This window comes from Vipera berus, assembly GCF_964194415.1.
Source record: "Vipera berus genome assembly, chromosome: W".
NCBI classification, from domain to species: Eukaryota; Metazoa; Chordata; class Lepidosauria; order Squamata; family Viperidae; genus Vipera; species Vipera berus.
In genome coordinates, this window is record NC_138210.1 from 49,583,934 (window position 1) to 49,591,166 (window position 7,233).

The window sequence follows — 7,233 nt, forward strand, 5'->3', positions numbered from 1 at the left end:
ACACTGAAGGGAGGATACTATGCCCCATTTATACGACAAGACACTGTGTGAGGTGCAAATCCTAGTCAGGACTGTTCCTGGCTGACATGGCAGTTCAAAGCCTGGCACTTATTTTGGGGGACATTTATATGTCTTCCTATAGCTGGGCGTTCAGCGACCCATTTAGCTTCCCATTGGGAATCAAAGTTGTTGAGAAGATGTCATGCAAGTGCCAATGGGGGCTTGCTAGATTTGAGCCTTCCGACTGATAAATGAGGAAGACTGGCATGCACCGGTTGGAGTGATAGTAGCTGTGGGGTGGTATGTGAGAATGCCTCCTTGATTTTTGTTTTAAATGAGCAGGCCCCCATCGCCTACTACTCTAGGACCCTGTCAGCTGCAGAGCGGAATTATGCCCAGATAGACAAGGAGGCACTGGCAGTGGTTGCAGGGGTAAAGAAATTTCATGACTACCTTTATGGTAGGGAATTTCTAATTTATACAGACCATAAGCCATTATTAGGGTTATTTACAACAGAGAAGCAGACACCACAGATCCTGTCACCCCGGATGTTATGCTGGTCCATATTCATAGAGTTTTATTATCGCTCAAGCCCAGTGGTTTGTGCTGTTCCAGGCATACGTTGAGGCTATTTTTCCAGCTGGCAGCCACTCCCATACTGACAAGATACAAGCTGCCAACCCAGTTGTAAAAGGGGGAAAAGGCCATCACCCTGGAGCTGCATTCCTGTGCAACAACAAGCAAAAGAGGTTGAGTCATTCTCCAGTTACGGGCCAGCTGACTCAGACAAGCTGAATTTTGAAACCCTTAAAAACTTCCAGTTCCTATGAACAATCCAAAGATGCTTAAGGATGATTGACCGGGAACAAAGTTTAGGACTGTAACTAGGCTGATAATCTGCTACAAACCTATAGACGAAGTGAAGAGAATCTGGCAAAAGAGACTTTTTGAGAATCTGGGAGTTTGGTTAAAAAAAATAATTGTTCTGAGTTCTTGGAGTTGTGGGTGCAAAGAATAGAATAGAATAGAATAGAGTAGAATAAAATATAATAATAATAATAATAGGTAAAGGTAAAGGTAAAGGTTCCCCCGCACATGCGTGCTAGTCGTTTCCAACTCTAGGGGCCGGTGCTCATCTCCGTTTCAAAGCCGAAGAGCCAGCGCTTGTCCAAGGACAACTCCGTGGTCATGTGGCCGGCATGACTAGACGCCAAAGGCGCACGGAACGCTGTTACCTTCCCACCGTAGTGGTCCCTATTTTTCTACTTGCATTTTTACGTGCTTTAGAACTGCTAGGTTGGCAGAAGCTGGGACGAGTAACAGGCGCTCACTCTGCTACACGGCACTCGGGATTCGACCCGCCAAACTGCCGACCTTCTGATCGACAAGCTCAGCATCCTAACCCACTGAGCCACCGTGTCCCTTAATAATAATAATAATAATAATAATAATAATAATAATAATAATAATAATAATAATAATAAAGTTGGAAGGGACCTTGGAGGTCATCTAGTCCAACCCCCTGCTCAGGCAGAAAACCCTATACCATTTCAGGCAAATGGCTGCCCAGTCTCTTCTTAAAAACTTCCAGTGTTGGAGCATTCACAGCTTCTGGGGGCAGGTTGTTCCACTGGTTAATTGTTCTAACTGTCAAGAGGTTTCTCTTTAGTTCCAGGTTGCTTCTCTCCTTAATCAGTTTCCAGCTGTTGCTTCTCATCCTGCCTTCGGGCGCTTTGGAGAATAGCTTGACTCCCTCTTCTTTGGGGCAGCCCCTGAGATATTAGAACACTGCTATCATGTCACCCCTAGTCCTTTTCTTCATTGAACTAGACATACCCAATTCCAACAGCCGTTCCTTATATGAACGTTCCTTATATTCATTATTATATGAATAGAATAATACTTTACTGGCCAAGTGTGATTGGACACACAAAATAACAATGTAATCAGTGTACGTGCAAACATACAAAGATATACATAATGGAGCCTTTGTTAATATATCCCTAAATGTCGGAAACACTTTACAGACCCTGAGATATGTCTGTAACCTCAAGAGGTCAAACTTTAGAGCAGTTTGTCTTAACCTCAGGCACTTTAAGATGTGTGGAATTCAGCACCTGAAGGCAGAACTAAAAGCCATGGATGAAAAGTAACCAAGGAGAGAACCAACCTAGAACTAAGGAGAAATTTCCTAACAGTGAGAACAATTAATCAGTGGAATGGCTTGCCTCCAGAAATTGTGGGTGCTCCAACACTGGAGGCTTTTAAGAAGGGATTGGACAAACATTTGACTGAAATGGATAGAGTTTCCTGCTTGAACAGTTAGTTGGCCTAGAAGACCTCAAGGTCCCCTCCAACTTTATTATTCTGTTATTCTGTTACTCTGGGTCAATCTTTGTTTGTCCTGCCCTTGCTATCTCACATATACATTGCACTGCCTTGAACCTGTAAATCAAAAGGAGATACAAATCAAAAGCACTAATGAATCCCCACAACACTGCTAGTTGCAAAAGAAGCAAACAAGCATTCTAACGTTGGTCAAGCTTTTGATCTCAAGGGTGGCTGTGGCCTTGGTCTCTCTTTGCCCTGTGAGTCAGAGTGGGGAGTATTCCAAAATTAAAAAAAAATATATCTGACCACAAACAATACAGAATTTGGGGGCAGTTCCTGAAATAGATGCCAAAAGTGTGATCTGCCTGTCAGGGCAGTTCTAGGAATAATAATTTTGTAAGAGTTAGGAGAAAGAAAAAGGGTTTGCAGAGGTCAAAAAACCTCCAAACCAAAATCTCAGAATTTGCTGGGTTTAAATAAACTCTGTGTTTGTTTACCAGTTGCCCTAGCCCTAGCTATGCTGACTCAAGAATTCTGGGAGTTGCAAGTCCATGAGTCATAAAAGAACTGAGGTTGCCTATCGCTGCCCTAGCCCATTATTTGTGCTGAGTTTCCATAAATCAGGATGTAACTACATCTGCTATGTTCAAATATGATGGCTTGGTGTGAGTTTGCATTAATGGGTTTGAGGTAAGTTTGCATTAATATAGATGTTGGAAGCCATCAAAGTCAACCATGTTCTTCATGCAGGCATCTGAATTAAAAGCATCTCCCACAGGTGATTTTCCAGCCTCTGCTCGGTCACATCTTACCATTAAAAAGTATCTTATTATTTTTTTAAAAAATAAAAATAAAAAACATGGTTCCAAGCATTCAGTTCGAATTTGCTTCCTGTAACTTATATCTGTTGTTCTGAATCTTGCACTCTGGAAAGAGAGAAAATGGATTTTGCTCTTCTGTGGAACTTCCTCCAAGTATTTGGAATCCAACTGCTATCCAACTGCCCTTGGTGTATTTTTTACAAGGCTCAGCATTTTCCAGTTTCCTCTAACATTTTTTAGACTGCTATTTTTCTTTAGCGTTCTCTGAATCGCTTCCAGAATGCCCGATTCCTTCCTTAATGTCATATGTCCAGAACTGGACACCCCATTCAAGGTGGGTAATGACAGCTAAGAATGAATTGAGAGAGAATGCTGCAAGTTACTTCTTGTAGCCTGGCTATTACTGCTCCCTCTGCCAAACCAGCCAATTTTAACCTGCCTCGCTCTGTCTGTATGAAACTGAAGAGAAGTAGATGTGATATTGGAAGAATTGCCTCTGCCCTGTGTCAGTGGGGCTGCTGTGACATATTGTGCAAGTCTGCCCGTGATGTGTGTTGTTCTGTGGTTCCTTAGAAGTTCTGCATGAAGCAACGCCAGAGGCAACCACGTGGATGGCTGAATTGTGCAATGTAGTGGGTCCGACACAAGGAAGAGACACCAGCCGGAGTACGTGTTCAGCTCTTTATTGGGGGGGTAGCGTACTGGGGCCCCTTCATGGATTACTGCCTTGTCGTGGCGAAGGGGCTTGCGTAATTCAATGAAGCTATGAGCTATGCCGTGCAGGGCCACCCAAGACGGAAAGGTCATAGCAGAGAGTTCTGACAAAACGTGATCCACTGGAGAAGGAAATGGCAAACCACTCCAGTATCTTTGCCATGAAAACCCTATGGACAGTACTAAAAGGCAAAACGATATGACGCTGGAAGATGAGCCCCTCAGGTCGGAAGGCGTCCAATATGCTACTGGGGAAGAGCAGAGGGCTAGTACTAGTAGCGCCAGAAAGAATGAAGCGACTGGGCCAAAGCCGAAAGGACGCTCAGCTGTGGATATGTCTGGTGGTGAAAGGAAAGTCCGATGCTGTAAAGATTTTTTCTCCATAGGAACCTGGAATGTAAGATCCATGAATCAAGGAAAGCTGGATGTGGTCAAACAAGAGATGACAAGACTAAACATTGACATCTTAGGTATCAGCGAACTAAAATGGACAGGAATGGGTGAATTTAATTCAGATGACCATCAGGTATACTACTGCGGGCAAGAATCCCTCAGAAGAAATGGAGTAGCCTTCATAGTCAATAAAAAAATAGGAAAAGCAATACTGGGATACAATCCTCAAAATGACAGAATGATCTCAGTTCGAATCCAAGGCAAACCATTCAATATCACAGTAGTCCAAGTCTATGCCCCAACCACCAGTGCTGAAGAGGATGAAATTGACCGGTTCTATGAAGCCCTACAGCACCTTATAGAACTAACACCCAAAAATGATGTCCTTATCATCATGGGGGATTGGAATGCTAAAGTAGGAAGCCAAAAGATAAGCGGAATAACAGGCAAGTTTGGCCTTGGAGTACAAAATGAAGCAGGGCACAGGCTGATAGAATTTTGTCAAGAGAATACGATGGTCATAGCAAACACTCTTTTCCAACAACCCAAGAGACGGCTTTACACATGGACATCACCAGACGGTCAACACAGAAATCAGATTGACTATATGCTCTGCAGCCAAAGATGGAGAAGCTCTATACAGTCAGTAAAAACAAGACCAGGAGCTGACTGTGGCTCAGACCATGAGCTTCTTGTTGCAAAGTTTAGGCTTAAATTAAAGAAAGTAGGGAAAAGCGCTAGGCCAGTCAGGTATGAATTAAATCATATCCCTGTTGAATATACAGTTGAGGTGACAAATAGATTTAAGGAATTGGATCTGATAGACAGAGTGCCTGAAGAACTATGGACAGAGGTTCGCAACATTGTACAACAGGTAGCAACCAAAACCATCCCAAAGAAAAAGAAATGCAAGAAAGCAAAATGGCTGTCTGAGGAAGCTTTGCAAATAGCTGAGGAAAGGAGGGAAGCGAAAGGCAAGGGAGAAAAAGAAAGATATGCCCAATTAAATGCAGAATTCCAAAGAATAGCTAGAAGAGATAAGAATGCCTTCTTAAATGAACAATGCAAAGAAATAGAAGAAAACAATAGAATAGGGAGGACCAGAGATCTTTTCAAGAAAATTGGAGAGACGAAAGGAATGTTTCATGCAAAAATGGGCATGATAAAGGACCAAAATGGCAGGGACCTAACAGAGGCAGAAGAGATTAAGAAGAGGTGGCAAAATTACACAGAAGAACTATACAAGAATGAGCTTAACGTCCCTGATAATCACAATGAGGTGGTCACTGACCTCGAGCCAGACATCCTAGAATGTGAAGTGAAGTGGGCCTTAGAAAAGCTGAGCAACAACAAAGTTAGTGGAGGTGACAGTATTCCAGCTGAGCTATTCAAAATCTTAAAAGACGATGCAGTAAAAGTGCTACACTCAATTTGCCAGCAAATTTGGAAAACTCAACAGTGGCCACAGGATTGGAAAAGATCAGTTTACATTCCAATTCCAAAGAAAGGCAGTGCCAAAGAATGTTCAAACTATCGCACCATTGCACTCATTTCTCATGCTAGTAAAGTTATGCTTAAAATCCTACAAGCTAGACTCCAGCAGTATGTGGATCGAGAACTACCAGAAGTACAGGCAGGATTTCGAAGAGGCAGAGGAACTAGAGATCAAATTGCTAACTTACGCTGGATCATGGAGAAAGCTAGAGAGTTCCAGAAAAACATCTACTTCTGCTTCATTGACTATGCTAAAGCCTTTGATTGTGTGGATCATAACAAACTCTGGCAAGTCCTTAAAGAGATGGGCATACCAGACCATCTTATTTGTCTCTTGAGAAATCTATATGCGGGCCAAGAAGCAACAGTGAGAACTGGACACGGAACCACTGATTGGTTCAAAATTGGGAAAGGAGTCCGGCAAGGCTGTATACTGTCGCCTTGCCTGTTTAACTTATATGCAGAGCACATCATGAGAAAGGCAGGGCTAGATGAATCAAAAGTTGGAATTAAGATTGCCGGAAGAAATATCAACAACCTAAGATACGCAGATGATACCACTCTAATGGCAGAAAGTGAAGAAGAACTAAAGAGCCTCTTGTTGCAGGTGAAGAAGGAGAGTGCAAAACTTGGGTTGAAACTCAACATTAAGAAAACCAAGATCATGGCATCTGGCCCTCTCAATTCCTGGCAAATAGATGGGGAAGAAATGGAGGTAGTGACAGATTTTATTTTCCTGGGCTCCAAGATCACTGCAGATGGGGACTGTAGCCAAGAAATTAAAAGACGCTTGCTCCTCGGGAGGAAAGCCATGGCAAATCTAGACAGCACACTAAAAAGCAGAGACATCACCCTGTCAACAAAAGTGCGTATAGTCAAGGCTATGGTCTTCCCAGTTGCAATGTATGGCAGTGAAAGCTGGACCATAAGAAAGGCTGAGCGCCAAAGAATTGAAGCCTTTGAACTATGGTGCTGGAGAAGACTCCTGCGAGTTCCTTGGACTGCAAGGCGATCAAACCGGTCAGTCCTAGAGGAGATCAACCCTGACTGCTCTTTAGAAGGCCAGATCCTGAAGCTAAAACTCAAATACTTTGGCCACCTAATGAGAAGGAAGGACTCACTGGAGAAGAGCCCAATGCTGGGAAAGATTGAGGGCACTAGAAGAAGGGGACGACAGAGAATGAGGTGGCTGGATGGAGTCACTGAAGCAGTAGGCGTGAGCTTAAATGGACTCCAGAAGATAGTAGAGGACAGGAAGGCCTGGAGGAACATTGTCCATAGGGTCGCGATGGGTCGGACACGACTTCGCAACTAACAACAACAGCGTACTGGGGACTGAGGGTTACCTGGCCTCCTTAAATACCTGGCCAGGTAAGCGGACAGCCAATGGGGTTGGCCCTAGGTTTCCCACCGAAAACTGGGTTTCCCGCCAAAACCGTTCAGGCCAACGCCCCCTGGTGGCTGTTGCTATGCAGGTGC